Consider the following 18926-nt stretch of genomic DNA (forward strand, 5'->3'; position numbering starts at 1 on the left):
AAGAACTGTATTTTGTACCTGAATTCTCTGAGATATTTTCTCATTCCTTCTGAGGCCATATGTAATTAACCATGTTCTTTATTTTTCTGTTGTTCCCTGTGGGACCTTTGGAGAAATGGGAATTATATCAGTTAAGGTTTGATCAGGAAAGCAGACACTGTGAGTGATATAGAAGAGAATAAGGATTTATTATAGGGATTAAGTCTTTTGTAACCATGAGAGCTGTTTAAGCAGTCTATGTAAGTCTGTTGCTTCTTCATATAGTGTTGGGCCTGAAGTCAATGAGGCCACCTTTCAGAAAGGGAAGACAGACATGATGTGGGAGAAAGGACAAAGGACAAAGCGGAAGCTCTGAGGACAAACTGGGACTGTGTGTGTCTCTTTAGCACTTGTTCTACTCGAAATGCTGTAGACATTCTGGAGAATAAGCTGGTGCTCCTCCGCATAGAGCAATACATGCACATGACTCAGGATTAGGAGAAGGTGAAGGAGGAAATCCAGTGGGAAATGGCTTCTGCCCCAAACCAACAAAATGAGCCAGTAAATAACTGAAAACATCTGCCCTATACTGACCTTCAGAGCACAAAATTGACTACTACTTCACTTTTACCTTTAAGTTTAAAGGTAAATTGTGGGCAATTCCAGCCAAGAAGTGCACAGAAATGGAAATTAGGGGAAATGCAGTTCCAGCTTAGCTACTGTTGACACAGCAGAAAGCCCTCGTAAGAATCAATGTATGCCTGGACAGCCCTTACAAACTTGTCCTCCTTTAATCTTCAGAGCCTTTTGAGTGCTCACTCCCAAATTCCCTGCTATTGTACTCATTTCTGCTATCAGCAAGGAAAAAAAAACTACATAAAAAAAAACTTCAAAAATCTTTACAGGGAAAATTCTAAAACTTTAAAATACAAAATAAAACTAACTAAATGAAAACATAGTATTTTAAGGAATGGGAAGCCTCAATATTAAAAGTTAAAAAGAAAGGCATGAATTAATCTAAAAATTCAATGAAATTCCAAACAAAATCCCAATAAACTTGTTTTTTAGAAACTATACTTCACATGAAAGATTAAAGGACAAGAAGAGCCAGGACAATTATAAAGAAGAACAAGGTACAGGTACTTATTCTCCCACATGTCAAGACTTATAGGGGGTTGCCGGATGTGGGAAGTTGGAGAGGGAATAAAATGAGTGAAGGGGATCAAAAAGTACAAACTTCCAGTTATAAAATAAATAAATCATGGGGATGTAAAAAAAAAACTTACAATAAAGAGACGATATTGAACACCATAATAATAATATAGGATTTTCAAGACTGCCATTAAATCAGAATAGAGAGTGAGGCACAGACACATACAAATATGATCAAGGTAGCTTTATAAATTTTGTAGCAAAAAAATGGAATAGTGAAAAAATAATATTAGAACAATTAATAATTTATAATTGAAAAATTATAATGGATCCCTATTTTATACTACATGAAAAAGAAAACTCCAGATAGATCAAAGACCTAAATACAAAATGCAAAATTTTAATATTTTTTTAAAAGTTGGAGAATTTTTTTATGACATTGGATATAAATCTTAAGCAAAAAGACTAATTATTTTGATAGTATTATAGTTTAAAACTTCCATAAAACAAGAGACCCCATAAATAAAATAAAAAACAAGCCACAAGATAGGAGAATATAACTGAAATAAATATCATTGACAAAGAGTTAATATTTAGAATATTAAGAACCCCTAAACACAATAAGAAAATGAAAAATAACTCAATAAAAATGGGCAAAAATATGAACAAGCAATTCATAAAAGAGAAAACTCAAGTGACCAATACACACAAGAAAGAAACTAAATTTCTTACTAATAAAAGAAATGCAAACAATAACAGATTTCATTCATATTCATCAAAACAAAAAACATTTTAAAGTCTACAAAAGTAAGTATTGATGGGGATGTAAAGAACTAGAAACTTATACACTGCTGGTACAAGGTAAATTGATACAACCACTTTGAGTAGTGACTTGTTAACATTAACTAATAAGTTGAAAATGCATATTACATATGACTCAAAAACTATTCCTGGAGAGTTCTTATATGGATGTACAATGAGAAATATACAAGAATATTCATTGCAGCATTAATGTAACACTGAAAATTGGTAATAATCTAAATGTCTGTCAACAGGTAACTAAATAAATAAAAATTGAGGCATATTCATTCAATAAGAAAAATATTCAATAGTTAAAGTGAATGTACTACAGTTACATAACTAACATGGATAATTATAAAAAATAATCTTGAATGGAAAAAGCAATTTGCAGAATGATATCTATAGTGTGACAACATTTAAATAAAGTTTAAAAATGGGCAAAACACTAGCATATATTATAGTATATAGTAAATGTATAAAGGCATGCATGAAAATGATATATACTAACCCAGTGAGCACCACTGGAGAGAAAGAGAGAGGGTACAAAGTGAGTTCAACTATATATGTACAGTAATGTTTAATTTCTTTAAATAAGAAAATCTGAGGCAAACACAGCCAAAGATTAAGATTTGACCAGCTGGTTGATGGATATATTGTTTTAAGTTAGTCACTATACTTTCCTGTTTGCCTGTAATAGTTTGTAATTTAAGGTGAAGGAAGGAAGGAAAGGAGGGAAGAAGGGGGCAAAAAGGAGGGAATGAAAGCAACATCTGCATCCCATGTCCTACTCAATGCCCCAGGTTGCTGCTATTCCTTCATCACAGTGAAGCAACATGGTATAGTGGAGAGGAAGATGTCCTGTTATTCAAAGATTTGAGTTCTGATTCTAACTTGGTCTCTTCTGAGTAGAGTGACTTTACTCAAGTCACACAGTTCAAAAGGTACAGAGCTAGGATTATTTGAATTCGTCCTGAGTTGGTTCCCTTACTGCAAATAAGAAAAAAGTAAACCCAGCTCACAAAGTTGTGAAGATTAGCTAAAACAGCTTATATAATATAACTAACAGAGTGCCCAGCATGTAGACATGTGATGAACAAATGCGGAATGAATGAGAGATTTCCTTCACTTGTTTCCAACTTTCTGCTAGTTCTTTCCCCTTTCTATGCCCTATCTTCAGCCTGCTTTTTGCTAAAAGGCATGACTTTTCGGGGGCTTTCTCATAAATCTTTACAGTTTTTTCCTGGTACCCCTAAAAGGTAAGGACAGGTTTGTTTGTTTTCCACACTTTGTAGATGGGGAAATTAATGCTCATAAAAGTGAGAGAACTAGCCAATGTCACATAGGGTATTTAGGAGAGTAGCCGTGACTGAATTGGAATTCTCTTGAATCTTGGCCTGCTATTCTAAACACTCTGTCTTAATATTTAAAAACAAGACAAAAGCACGCAAACAAAATCAATGAAAAGCACACACCTCAGGACTTCCAAGATGGTAAAGACTAACTGCCTCAGACTCTACACCTCCCATATTCCCCATGTTTCTAAAAAACAAATCACTGAGACAAAGAAAATTCTCAACAGCAACAGGAAGACTCAAGAAATTAAACCCAGGGCATTTAGACATACATATAAAAGTAACACAAGGTCTAGAAAAATGACAATACCAGATTAACTCCTAGTTAATGCAACCATTGAAATGGATGAACCATTAAGAACCATAAAAATTTAAAGGAGAGCTGAAAATTAATTCCTGAAAATTCAAGGGAACATCAAGTCTAGAGAATTCTTATATGTATTTACTAAGCAACATCTAGTCAGGATTATCACATTACCAGGTAAGATAATTGTATTAAACAGAAAGAAAATGGACCCAGCAGGAAAAAACACACTCTGAAATAAAAAATAATTTAGAGAAACATGCTAGGAAAGAAAAAGTATAAATAGATTTTAAAAGAGCATGAAAAAGAAAGATAGAACAAACCTTTGAATAACAGAAGTTTTAAAGAATACAGAAAATTGGGCACAGGTGGGATCAATAAATGTATAAAAGAATATATTTTCACCTGGAAAAAAGAACTGAGATTGGATACAAAGAGAGCTCATGGAGGAAACCAAAATTAACAAGCAGAGCCCAGGACCAGAGGTTTAGAAAAATAAATTAAAATTACTGGTAAAAAAATGTAGTAACTCTAAACCTTCCAATATGAAAAAAAAAAAGTGACCTGTATGCAAATTGAATGCCTTTATATTTTGCCATTGAAACAAAACCAAAAAATCAGAGAAAAAGACATTTATCTCAAATGTAAGTTTTATCTGTAATTAAATGGACTGGGAAAACAACATTAGTTTGGAAAAGTGTTAATAAAAAACACGAGGTATATGCCTTGTATATTTGGTGTCTTCAAGAGCACCAAAGTCTCTGTAAGTTATTATTTGAAGAAAACTGATTTTGAAGAAAAGTGATGTGCTTTGTCAACTTGACTGGGCTATAACCCACAGTTATTCAATCAAACACTAAATTAGGTATTGTTTTGAAGGTATTTTGTAGACATGACTAAGGTTCATAGTCAGTTCCTTTTAAGTGGAGATTATCCTAGATTATCTGGGTGGGCCAGATTCAATCAGCTGAAAGCTTTTAAGAGCATTCTCAATAACATATATTAAAAGTAAAAAATAAAATAAAATAAAAATAAAAAGAACTGCCCAGCTAAACTACTCCCAGATTCCTGACTTTCAGGAATTTGGTAAGATAATAAATGTTTGTTAAAATGCTAACTTTTCCTCTAAATTGATTTAAAAGACAAAAAGAAATAAAGAAATAAAGTGAAATCCATAGAATAGGTAGAACTAAAGAAAAATAAGTTAGGAAGTGTTAACCTTAAAAATGAAACAGCCAGGTATTTTCACCAGCAACTTCAATTTATTCAGAAATAGCAAGGAATTGCAGTTAGGGACATGTATGCTATAGCAAAAAACCATAGGCAAGTCCAGCAAACAAAGAAGAGAGATCTTACTTTACGTGAAAAAAGGGGGAAGTTGAGAGGGGATTGTTTGAGTCAAATTCCACTGGAGAAACTAGAGAATTCAGGGTAGTGATGGCTTCTCACTGGCTGAGCTACAATGGTTTTTATGGGTTGGGCGTGTTGCTGAGCTAGGAGAAAATCTTCCTTCCTCCTTCTGGGATAGTAAAATAGAGACATGTCTTTTTGGGAATGCAAGGTGGTCTCTCCCTGGTGGGTGTGTAATTGACGTTGACAGTAGCACAGGAGATCTCCTCCTTGTAGCCTCTTCACTCCATTTTAAATGAGGTTTCCCTTATTCAGTTTCACAGAAGCATAAAATGGAAAGTAAAAAAAAGGATAGCAATTAAAATTATTCTAAAGAATCTAAATCCTGCTACTAGAAGGCAAAAAAGTATAAGTTATTTAAAAATCAATTACATAATAAGTTATTAATATAGATCCTTAAAAGCCAAAGTCCTAGAAAGGCTAAAAATCCCAGAATGAGCAAAGATAAACTAAACTGAAAAAAAGGGAAAGCAGTGATAGCAATAGTAACGTTAGATAAAGTAGAACTTAGGGCAAAAAAAGCACTTAACACAGGTAGAATTGTTGTATGCAATAAAAGGTAATATGAAAATATAATAAGGAATTGTTATAGACCAACATGACAACTGAATATATAATGTATATTAATAGGACTGTAAGGAGAAAATGAAAAAAATACAAATATAGTGGGAGATTTTAATCCCCTAATGCCAATGATAGACTAAGCAGATAATAAATAAGACACAGAGGATCTAAGCAACACAATTCATGTTGTGAATTCATAATTCACAGAACATTATTCCAGGTTTATATTCTACAAATAATAACTACACATGTTTGTGTATAGAAATTGAACATAGTAGGTTATGGAGAAAAATCTCACTAAAGTCAATAAAGGAAAATATTTTATGGGATATATTTTCTGTTTACAATTAAACATTAATGGCATAAGTGTATTCTTATAAATAGTTCCCAATTACCTGTGAAATAAACAAGTATCCACACATTAGAACTTGAAGAAAAAGAAATAGAAAATGTGAAAAGAGAAAGCTTTGTAGGCTATAAAAGTTTATGGAAAATATGACTAATTATTATTGGTTACATATTTTTTAAAAAATAGAGAAAATGCCAACCTACCTAAATCTTGTGATAAAGTCAAAGCCATATCTAGAGGAAAATGTATAGTTTAAAATATCATATTTCTTGAGAAAGACAAAAGGTTATGTAAAAAGCAACAACAAAATCCTTAAAAGTAAACAGAAGAATGGAAATAACTAAGACCAAAACAAACTTAATTAGAAAATAAAAACAATTTGAGTATGCACACATTGAGTATTGCAAGCTTCATGCAAATCTAATCAATAAGAGTGAAAATATATACAGAATATGAGAAACAAGGAGGTAAGTAATAAACAAACATTCTAATTTTTTCTTATCCTAAACAACCTTTCTTTTACTATAGTTCTCTTTATCTCTCTAAACAATTTTTTTTGGAAATAATATGTTTTCTGATTATAAAAGTAATGCAAAACTTACATTTCTGGTAGTATATAAGACTAGGCACCAGAGGACTAAAACACCTGCTAAAATCAACTAAACTTACTGGATATTTTAAGTCTCAAATGTACTCAGAAGCTGACAAGAAAGAAAATATAATTTAATGTACTACATGTATTCTAAGGCATTGTTGGTTGAAAAAGATACCATCAAACTATGACATAATGCTTTCTTGCAATGTAAAACTCTTATTTTGTACTTACTGAAGGTGATCTTTCAGACTTAGTAATCTATGTTCATCACATTATTTGGGGGTATACATAAACAGTAAAATATAAGTGAAAAAACTCACTTGAGATATGCCAAAAACTTCCTCTCATTTAATCTTACTCTTCCACCCAATGTTCTGTGCCTTCAAGAATATTGGTGACAGTTCCGGCCAAGATGGAGGCATAGGTAGAAACCCTCCACTTCCATGCACAACCAAAAGGAGGATAACAACCAATCTAAAACCAGTAAACAACCAGAAGTGCCAGAAAATCAAACTGCATGGAACTCCGACCAAGGGATTAAAGAAAGAGTCAATCAGAACAACCAGACCACTAAGGTGGTGGACAGAAGAACCTGGGGCGAGGCGCTGACTGAATGGAAAACTGAGACTCAGAGCGGACTATGGACTATGGCAGGGAGGGGGGTTGGCATGGTGGGAGAAACTCCCAGTATCACAGGACAGTCCATTGGAAAGGGGGGCTAGAGCCAAGCAGGAAGACCTGCATTGTTCCCCTTCTGGCCCCTCCCCAATAGGCAGCACTGCAGCGCAGCAAGGAGGGTTGCCCTGCCCTGGTGAATACCTAAGGCCCCGCCCCCTTACAATTTAACAGGGGCCCCAAACAAAGAAATATGGCCCAAATGAAAGAACAGAGGAAAACTTCAGAAAGAGAGCTAAGCAATGAGGAGATAGCCAGTCTATCTGATGGAGAATAAAGCCCAGGTAATCTCACAGAACTGATTGAACTTGGCCAAAAAATGAAAGAACAAATGAAAGATACCCAAAATGAAATAAAGCAAAATATTCAGGGAACCAACAGTGACAGGAAGGAAACCAGGACTCGAATTAACGATTTGGAACAAGAGGAAGAAATAAATATCCAACTGGAGCAGAATGAAGAAACCAGAATTCAGAAAAATGAAGAGAGACTTAGAAACCTCTGGGATAACTTGAAACATTCCAATATCTGAATTGTAGGTGTGCCAGAAGGAGAAGAGTAGCAAGAAATTGAAAACTTATTTGAACAAATAATGAAGGAGAACTTCCCCAATCTGGCAAAGGAAATAGACTTCCAGGAAGTCCAGGAAGCTCAGAGAGTCCCAAAGAAGTTGGACTCAAGGACGCACACACCAAGGCACATCATCATTAAGTTACCCAAGATTAAAAATAAAGAGAGAATCTTAAAAGCAGCAAGAGAAAAGGAGGCAGTCACCTACAAAGGAGTTCCCATAAGACTGCCAGCTGATTCCTCAAAAGAAAACTGGCAGGCAAGAAGGGGCTGAAAAGATATATTCAAAGTCATGAAAGGCAAGGACCTATATTCAAGATGACTCTACCCAGCAAAGCTTTCATTTAGAATGGAAAGGCAGATAAAGTGCTTCCCAGATAATGTCAAGTTAAAGGGGTTCATTATCACCAAACCCTTATTATATGAAATGTTAGAGGGATTTATATAAGAAAAAGAAGATAAAAAATATGAACAGCAAAATGACAACAAAATCACAACTATCAACTACGGAACCTAAAAAATAAAGAAAAACAAAGAAAACAAAAACTAAGAAAACAATTAGAACAGAATCAGAGAAATGGACATCACATGGAGGGTTTTCAGTGGGGAGGGAGAGGTGAGGAATAGTGGGGGAAGGTACAGAGAAGAAGAAGCATAATTGGTAGGCATAAAATAGACGAGAAGAGGTAAAAAATTGTATAGGAAACAAAGAATTCAAAGAACTTATATGTACAACCCATGGACATGAACTAAGTGGGGAGAATGCTGGAAGGTTGGGGGCGCAGAGTGGAGGAGGGTAAAGGGGGAAAATTGGGCAAACCGTAATAGCATAATCAATAAAATATACTTAAAAAAGAATATTGGTGGTGTATTTTTTCACAAAATAATCCTTAAAAGAATGAAAAACCATTGACTCCGGGCTCTGACCCGACTTTGCAATTATGGAGTACTAACCTACTCCATACTTTTGACTCATATTTCAGGAATATTGCTGAATATGTCTGATTCACTATCAGGATAGCCCTACTCCACAGGCATTTGATTTCTAGAGATTAAACAAATGCTCCATTATCAGCCTCAAGATTTTCTTCCAAGCCACTGATGTTCATCCTGCAAATTTCGATGCTTTACTTTGATAGGTATTCACACATAAACAATACATCAGTTTTATGCCTGACCCTGGCTGACAGTGACTGTAGGATGCCATCAATTTAAGATGCATACTGATTTCAGAGATGTTAAAATGTGAAAAAATGTATACTTTGAATTAAAAAATATGATAAAGCGAGTTTGAAGTGGAATGTAGGAGATATCTACCAAAACTGGAAGAGCTTATTGGTTCAATTTTGATAGCATTGTGCAGCATGCAAATTAGAAATCAAAGCCCAAGAGCATCTAAACTAGAAAATCTAGAAGAAGATTCTCCTCCACCCTCTTAAAGCTGAGTCCCCAAAGTACTACACTCTCAGTGTGAGATGAATTGGAAATCATCCATTTCCCCACTATACCTATCATCACCAGGGGTCTACAAGAAAAACTGCACATCTCAAACCTTGGTGCTGTGGTGGGAACAAGAAGAATTTATATTCCCTAAAAATCTGTAACCACAAGCTAGCTTTAATGAAAGTTTGCAGCCCAAACACATACAACTTGGATACTTAAAAAAAATGTAAAGCCTATATTTAAATATAAAGTAGTCCTAGTACAATGAGGCCCTCAGGTGCCCAAAGGAAGATAAAGCAAATCCCTTTGGAGGAACTCATCTTCATCCCAGGCCTTAAAGTCTTCCCAAAGAAAATGTTTTAAATACCAGTTCATAGTAAAACAACAACGCAACACAACAAAAAACAAATCATAAAACCACCAGAAAACAGAGCACCATTAGCAAGAGCCAGCAGAAAAACAGAAAAATCAGAATTGCAAACACATCAGATGTTGAAATTGCCAGACACCAAATGGAGAAAAGAAAAGTATATTTAATATATTTCTGAAATAAAAAAGAGGAGTGAAAATATGGTTAAAAGCCAACATATCTGAAAAGAAACAATAAAGAACTTCTTAAAAAAGTAATATATAAATTGAAAATTTTCTGGATAGGTTTAAATTTTCTGTATGTCTTTAGACGTAGCCAAATATCGTGGACTGGAAGATAGGTTTGAAAAAATTACACAGAATGAAGAGGAAAAGATGATAAATATGAAAAAGATAACAGAGGATATAGTGCAAGGATCTACCAAATGAGTATTTAAAGTTCCAGAATGAGGAGAGGAAAAAAAATGGGGTAAATAACTGAAGAAATAATGGCTAACAATATACTGGAATAAAAAAAGAATAATAAGAAGAAGAATTCAATTCACAGATGTAAAAAATAAAATGAGTCCCAAACAGAATAATTAAAAAGAGAGTTACACCCAGAGACCTACTACAGTGAAACTACAGGACAAAGGAAAGAAAAAAAGACATTTGAAGCAACCATTAAAAAAAGAAATTACCGTCACACGTGTCATAATTAGAATGACAGGAGGCTCATCGACAGTAACAAGTAAAGCAAGATGTTAATTAAGTAATATTTTGAAAGTGTTTAATGTGCTGAAAGCAGTAACTGTCAACCTGAAATTCTGTGACCGATGAAAATATCTTTTAAAAATAAAGGCTAAATAAAGATATTTTTCAAACAAATGCATAGTTTGCCACCACAGATCTTCATGAAAGGAAATTCTAAAACATGTACTTCAGGCAGAAAGAAAGAGATCACAGCAGGTAAGTGGTTTAAGATGAAAGACAATAATGAAGAACGAAATGATAAATACATAAGTAAATTCAAACAAACACGGGCCACATAAAAGTATAATAATAATAATAATAGTAATAGTAATAACGCCTTATGAAATTAAGAAAGACAAGATAAAATTAAAATACATAATAACATTAGCATATAAAATTAGAAGGGAGTAATTGGAGTTGAGATGTTTAAAGTTCTTTTGTATCATTGAAGAGGAAGTTAAAGATTCTAATTCACTATAAATTTTTCATTTCTATCTTTATATTATTTTCCTTAAATCCTGGAGTATATTTAAAATTTTATGAATTTTGTGTATATTTAAGATTAGTAAATCCCATCATCTCTGTCATTTCTTGACCTGTTTCTTTTTTGTTTGGTTGGGGTTTTTGGTTCTCTGTATGAGATTCAGAAATATATCAGAATATAAAGGAAAAAAAGCAGAGGTCTAGAAGAGAGAATAGGTGAAAAGTGTAGCTCTGAGCTACACTGTAGCTCAACTGGTTAGAGTGTTGTCCCAATATACCAGGGTTGAGGTTCGATCCCTGGTCAGGACACATACAAGAATCAACCAACGACTGCTTGAGTAGGTGGAACAACAAATCATGTTTCGATGTTTTTCTCTTTCTCTCCAATCTTCTCTCTCTCTCTAAAGTCAATGTTATTTTTTAAAGATTTTATTTATTTAATTCTTAGAGCAAGGGGAAGGGAAGGAGAAAGAGAGGGAGAGAAAGATCAATTTGTGAGATACATCAATTGGTTGCCTCACACACACCCCCAAATGGGGAACCTGGCCCACAACCCAGGCATGTGCTCTGACTGAGAACCAAACCTGCAAACTTGGTTCACAGGCCAGCACTCAATCCACTAATCTACACCAGCCAGGGCTAAAATCAATAAATTAAAAAATAAACTGTGTGCTCTATTCACCATCTTGAACAAAAAGTCCCCTCTAATGAAATTTTTTGTCTTTTTAATTAAATGTATTGAAGTGACATTGGTTAATGAAATTATACAGGTTTCAGGTGTATAATTCTATAACACATTATCTGTGTATTGTATTGTGTGTTCACCACCCCAAGTCAAGTCTCCTTCCATCACCATTTCTCCCTGTATATCTTTTTCTACCTTCCCTACCTGCCTTTCTCTCTGGTAATCACCATATTATTGTTATCATTGCCTGTGTTTATGAGGTTTTTTTCTTAGTCTCTTCACCTTTTGCACCCAGTCCCATAATCTCCCTCCCCTCTGATAGCTTTCAATATGTTCTCTATCTATAAGCCTGTTTCTAATTTTTGGTAGTTTATTTTGCTAATTAGATTCCATATAAGTGAAATCATATGGTACTTGTGTTCTGATGGGCTGATTTCATTTAGCATAATTTTCTCCAGGCCCATCCATGCTGTAGCAAAAGGCAAGATTTCCTCTTTTTTATGACAGAGTAGTATTCCATTCTGTAAGTGTACCACAGCTTTTTTATCCACTCATTTACTGATGGGCACTTGGGCTCCTTCCAAATCTTGACAATTGTAAATAATGCTGTAAAGAACATAGGGGTGCATATATTCTTTTGAATTAGTGTTTTGGGTTTCTTCTGATATATTCCTAGAAGTGGAATTGCTGAGTCATAAAGCAGTTCAATTTTTAATTTTTTGAGATAACTTCATACTGCTTTCCACAGTGGCTGCACCATTCTGCATTCCCACCAATAGCGCGTGAGGGTTCCCTTTTCTCCACCACCTTGTTGATCGTTTCTATTGACAATTTTTTTTCCTGGTCAGGGGTCACATTTTCCTGCTAACTGTCATACTAATATTTTTTAGTTGAATACTGGAAACAGTGATATTTTGCTGTTGAGCAATGTATTTTGTTGCCTTCTTTTAAATAGTGTTGAATTTTCTTTTAGGTGGCAGTTAAATTACTTGAGGATTTCCTTGATCCTTTCAAGATTTGTTTTTAAGCATTGTTAGAATTGGTCTGCAGTAGCCATTACTCAGAGACTGGTTTAGTCCTACTAGTAAGACTTGACCTTTCTGCAGTCTCTACTGAATGTCCCAGCTGTTTAAAAGTTCTCTCCTTTCTGTCTGGTTGGAATTCGAATGTCTCCCAACTCTATGCATATTATCTGAAATTTTTACCTTATTGCCCCTCAGTAGTTCTTTGCCAAGCTTTTTAAATGCACATATTGGTATTCAGGAAAAACAAAAAACACAACAACAACAAAACAGTGCAGATTTCTAGAAATCTTTCTCTATGTAGCTACCTCTTCTCTGGTACTCTACAATTCCAACTGCCTCAGCTTCTCCAAATCCTAATTTCTGTTTCCTCAACTCAACAGATTCATTGCACTCTGATGGGGCTCTTTCTCCCTATGTCGTGGTCCAGCAAGTGCCTCCCAACTGAAAGCCAGGATGATCACAGAACTCAGCTTGTTTGTTTCTATTCTTTCAGGGATCAAAATACTTTGCTGCCTATTGGTCAATGTTGGAAAAGTTATTTCATATGTTTTTTCCAGTTTTCTAGTGGTTTGTGGTATATGTAAGGAAGGGGCAGATCCAGTACTAGTTTTCTATCATGGCTAGATGATTCAATTTATACTATGAGAAATTAGGCATGCATGTAAACATTTCTAGGTTAATTTCTAAAAACATAAAAATAGATGGTATATACTTGTCATAATGTTACTGTAGGCAGTCAGAGAGCCAAGGAGTCTCTCCTATTCACCAAGATGGTATTAGGGGCAGGTTCTTATACAGAGCATGCTAAAAGATAGGAAGATGAATGGATAGGGCCTGAGCACACCAAGAGCTAGCAAGATAATTGGATAGGGGAAAAAAAAAACTCTCCCCTTCCTAGCCCTATAAGAATCGACTTGATCAGGAAGGGAAGATGGTCTTTGAGACAGTAGTCCACCATTCTCCCAAGTCACATGGCATCTGAAAAAAACCTCTTTCCTTTTGCATCAGTACCTGTCTCACAAGTTTGACTTTTGCTGTGGGAGGCAGCCAACCCTCTGTTTGTTCAGTTACAATAGGTTGTGAAATAGCCACAGACTCTTCCTGTCTCAAAGAGGTGAAGTCTATTTCTCTACTCCTTAAATCTGGATTAGCTATGTGATTTGCTTCAGACATTAGCAAATAAAAAGCAAGCAAAGTAATGAAAAAAAACGTCAAGCTGCTACAGAAAGAAGTCTAAGCAAAACAGATTGGTGACAAGAGACATGTGGCCCAGTCAATAGTCACCCCTATTACTCTGGCCAACAGCCTGCCAATCACTAGACATATTAATGGATCACCCTAGATTGTCAACTGCCAACCAACCTGCCAAATGGTCACAGATGCAGAGATCCACCAAGCTGATGTGGACCAGAAGCATGGTCCAGATGGTTCAGACATTGTGAGCCAAACAAATGGTTATTTTAAGCCACTGAGTTGTTTTTGTTGTTGTTTGTTTCTGGAGAGGAGAGAGAGATTGTTGTACAGCAAGAGCAAACTTTATATAAATCTCAAAGACCAGGAGTAAAAACTAGAATGAGAAAAAAGCCCAAACTCAATAAAAGAAGAAATTCTGGGAACAAAAAACCAAACATAAGATAGCACAAAAAGAAACCACACAATGATAAGAAACAAAATCCTAATTATAACTGTAGTAACTCCAGTAACTGTAAAAATGTAAGTGGACTAGAAATATAGCTAAAATTCAGAGATTGCTAGACTGGATTCTTTTAAAAAGGTAACTATATGCTATTTACTAGAAAAACACATAAAACACATTGTTCACATCACAATTAAAAGAATGGAAATTAACAAAAACACTTATGAAAACCTCATGAGTAAAAGTATCATAATTTAAAAATATTTTTTAATATAACCATATAAAGATTATATATCAAAACTTGTGGTATACAGCTACAGAATTACTTAGAAGAAACCTTACAGCTTTAAATGTTCATTAAAGGCAAGACAACAGATTAACAATTAGTAGTTAAACATTTATCTTAAGAAGTTGGGAAAAGTAGAGCAAAATAAACTCAAAGAGAATGTAAAGAAGAAAATTATAAAGAATGGAAATCTATGAAATGTAACGTAAACACATAATATAGTCAAAATGGCTAATGAAAGTGACAAATTGCTGATGAAGTTGATCAGGGAAAAAGAGCAGCGACACCAAAGACGTCGTGAGTGGCATGGGCTGTAACTACAAATGCTGCAGACTTTAAAATATAGCAAATAATTTAAGGTCAACAAGTTTAAAAAGTTAGATGAAATGGACAAAGTCCAGAAAATATAACTGAACCAAAAATGACTCAAAAAGATAAATAAAATATTTACATTATGTTATCATCATTAAAGAAATAGTATAGTAGCTTCAAATCTTCTAACAAACTCCAGACTATGATGGTTTTACCAGGAAGTTCTAGCAACATTCAAGGAATAGTGCCAAAGTTAAACTATTCTGAAGCATACAAAAAAAAAGAGTAAATTCTCTAACTCATTTTGTAAATCCAGTATAACTATGATATCAAAACATGACAGGAGAAGTATAACAAAGAAAATTGATGAACTAATTTCACTTATAAACATAGATGAAATATCCCAAATAAAATCAACACACGCTCACCTCACTAAAATATATTTCAGGGGGATTAAAAATTATAATTATAGGAATTCACAAGATGGCGGCAACATAGGTGGGAGCGGAGTCCACTTCCCCTCAACGCCAGGGAAATACCTAGCTGATCTGAGGAGCAGAGCGAACAGCCAACAGTATTCCAGCATATACGAAGATCAGAGACCAAAGATAGAGGACACTGAAAGATCTGACGGTAAGAAGAGTGCTCTAGGACAATAAGGTCCACGGGACCCAGGACCGCGCGGTACAAGGGCGGCAGAAGCGCCAGCCCTGGCGCAGGGGCTCCTGCAGGAGTCTTGGGAGAGGGCCAGGCTGCGCTGTGAGCAGCCAGGTGCTTGATTAGACCAGGGGGGCTTGAAAAGGAGGAATTTCTCAAAAAGAAAAAGAAAATAGAGACACTCAGGGGCTAATTAGAGAACTCTCGGTAGTAGCTGAGGCCCCTGGCGCCCCTCCCCCTCCACCCCTGGACTGCTACGCTCACCTGAGGTCCGGTCGCGCGCGCGAGCAGATTAGCGAACGGGACCCACACTTGAAACCCCGGAGGGGCGCCCACACCTGAAACCTCCGAGATAATTTGGAGCAGAGACTAGCTGCTCCACCCACAGGCCCCAAACCTCGGAACCCAGTGCCGCGTGATTCAGTCCCAGGGCGGCCCCGCCCGCCCGAGAGACTCAAGCCCAGGGCGGCTGGATCGGGCCCCCAAGCACAGAGCCTGTGGCTCAGCGGGCTGCGCGCGCTCACCAAGCACAGGGCCGGCTGGGTGCCTGTTTTCCAAATACAAAGCTGCTGGCGAGTGTCCTAACCCCAAGGCGGCTGAATCCGCCACCTGCGCGCCAGCGTTCCAAGCCCTGGCGGCTCTATTGGTCCGCCGGCTGCGCGCTCAGGGCACAAAATAACGTCACAGACCCAAAGCGGCTGGATTCCCCTGCTGCGCACGCACGCGTCACAAGCCAAAGCAGCTGGATTGGCTGATCAACGGACTGATTGACTGCCAGGGACCACACCTACAAAACAGCGAAGAGTGTGACCCAGGAAGAGAGAAAAGTGAAACCAATCCTTCCAACCACCCCCTCCCGTTGCACAGACAGGACACCAGCAGAAATAACCTGACCGGTTTAAAGCCAACAGAAGATTTTTTTTTTTTATCCTTTTTCTTTTTTTTCCTTTCCCCCTGAATTCCTTCTTCCTCTCTCTTTTTTTCTTTTTTTTCATTCCTTCTTCCTCCCATCCTTTACCATTTTTATGTCTTCTTCCTGCCTTCTTTTATCTATTTCTATGTTTTAATTTTTGCTAAAATTCCTTCTTATCTTGCCTCCGATCTTTCTTTATTCCTTCTTCCCTCCTTCCTTCCTTTCCTCCTTTCCTATTTCCTTTTTCCCTCCTTCCCATCTTTGTTTTGGTTTGTTTTGTGTGTGTGTGTGTGTTTTTTTTTTCTTTTCTTTTGCCCCCCCTTTCTCTTTTTCCCACAGGTGAGACAACAAAACCTGGAGTGCTGAAAAGACTAGAGTTAGACCGTGTTAAACACATAAACGTCAGCTCAAGACCAGTGAGCACAGGAGAGTAAGGAGACAGCACCACCGAATCCCATTGGCATTCTACCATAGAAGTTCATATCATAAATCCAGGGAGTCAGAACAAAGCAATTTAAGACGCAGAGGCCAACAAGAAGAGCCTCACAAACAATGGGAAGACAAAGAAACAATTCCCAAATGAAAGGAAAGGAGGAAGTCTCAGAAAGAATACTAACCGAAAAAGAGGCAAGTCAACTATCAGATACTGAGTTCAAAGCAATGGTCATCAGGAAACTCACTGAGCTCTCTGAGCTCAAAGAGAACTACCAGAAACTACAAGGAAACTACAATGAACTCACTGCAAACTATATCAACATGAAAAAGGAAATAGAAAATATCAACAAGAGCCAAGAGGAAATGAAGAATACAATTTCTGAATTGAAGAACACAGTAGAAGGAATTAAAAGCAGACTTGACGAAGCAGAGGATCGGATCAGCGAGCTGGAGGACAAAGTAGAAAAAAACACCCAGAAGGAGCAAGAAAAGGAAAAGAGGCTCAGAAAGAATGAAGAGGCAATAAGGGAAATGCAGGACAACATGAAACGTAACAATATCCGTATAATAGGAATACCAGAAGGAGAAGAAGAAGAGCAAGGGATAGAAAACCTGTTTGAAAAAGTAATGATGGAAAATTTCCCTAATCTGAGAAGAGAAAAAGTCACCCAAATCCAGGAATCACAGAGAGTCCCAAACAAGAGGAACCCAAAGAGACCCACTGCAAGACACATCATAATTAAAATGGCAAATTTCCAAGACAAAGAGAGGATCTTAAAGGCAGCAAGGGAGAAAAAGGAAGTAACATACAAGGGAGCCCCAATAAGGTTAGCAACTGACTTCTCAATGGAAACGCTCCAAGCCAGAAGAGAATGGCAAAAAATATTCCAAGTACTGAGAACCAGAGGCCTGCAACCAAGACTACTTTACCCAGCAAGGCTCTCAATCAAGATAGAAGACCAAATAAAGAGTTTCCCAGACAAAAGAAGTCTAAAAGAATACAGCTCCACCAAACCAGCTCTGCAAGAGATGCTAAAGGGACTGCTTTAAGGAAAGGAAGGAAAAGAGAAAGACAGAGGAACACAGGTAGGAAATAATGGCAATGAATAACTACCTATCGATAATAACCTTAAACGTAAATGGATTAAATGCTCCAATCAAAAGACATAGAACAGCTGAATGGATAAGAAAACATGACCCACACATATGCTGCCTACAAGAAACCCATCTCAGGACAAAAGACTTACACAGACTGAAAGTGAAGGGCTGGAAACAAATCTTCCAAGCAAATGGACAGGAAAAAAAAGCAGGGGTAGCAATACTCATATCTGACAAAATAGACTTCCAAAGAAGGGCCATAAAGAGAGACCCAGAAGGTCACTTCATAATACTCAAAGGAAGAATCCACCAAGAAGACATAAACATTGTAAATATATATGCACCCAACATAGGAGCACCCAAATACATAAAGAAAATCTTGGAGGATTTCAAGAAAGATATTGACAGCAACACAATTATAGTAGGGGATTTTAACACCCCACTATCAAAAATGGACAGGTCTTCCAAACAAAAGATCAACAAAGATATTGTGTCACTTAACAATACCTTAGAGGAAATGGACTTAACTGATATATACAGAGCTTTTCATCCCAAAGAAGCAAAATACACGTTCTTTTCAAGTGTCCATGGAACTTTTTCAAAGATAGACCACATGATAGGACACAAAGCAAGCCTCAACAAATTCAAGAAAATTGAAATCATATCAAGCATCTTCTCTGACCACAAGGGTCTGAAACTAGAAACCAACCCCAAGGGTAAAAACCCAAAACACTCAAAAGCATGGAGACTGAATAGCATGCTATTAAACAATGAATGGGTCAAGAATGAGATTAGGGAAGAAATCAAAAACTTCCTGGAAACAAATGAAAACGAACTCACAACAACCCAAAACCTATGGGACACAGCAAAGGCAGTCCTGAGAGGGAAGTTCATAGCAATACAGGCCTACCTTAAGAAGTTAGAAACAGTTCACACAAACAACCTAACCCTACGCCTACAAGAACTGGAGGAACAACAACAAAGACAGCCCAGAGCAAGCAGAAGGAAGGAAATAACCAAGATCAGAGCAGAACTAAATGACATAGAGACTAAAAGCACAATTGTAAGGATCAATGAATCCAGGAGCTGGTTCTTTGAAAA

The sequence above is a fragment of the Desmodus rotundus genome, chromosome 12 (genome assembly GCF_022682495.2).
Source record: "Desmodus rotundus isolate HL8 chromosome 12, HLdesRot8A.1, whole genome shotgun sequence".
Taxonomy (NCBI): Eukaryota; Metazoa; Chordata; class Mammalia; order Chiroptera; family Phyllostomidae; genus Desmodus; species Desmodus rotundus.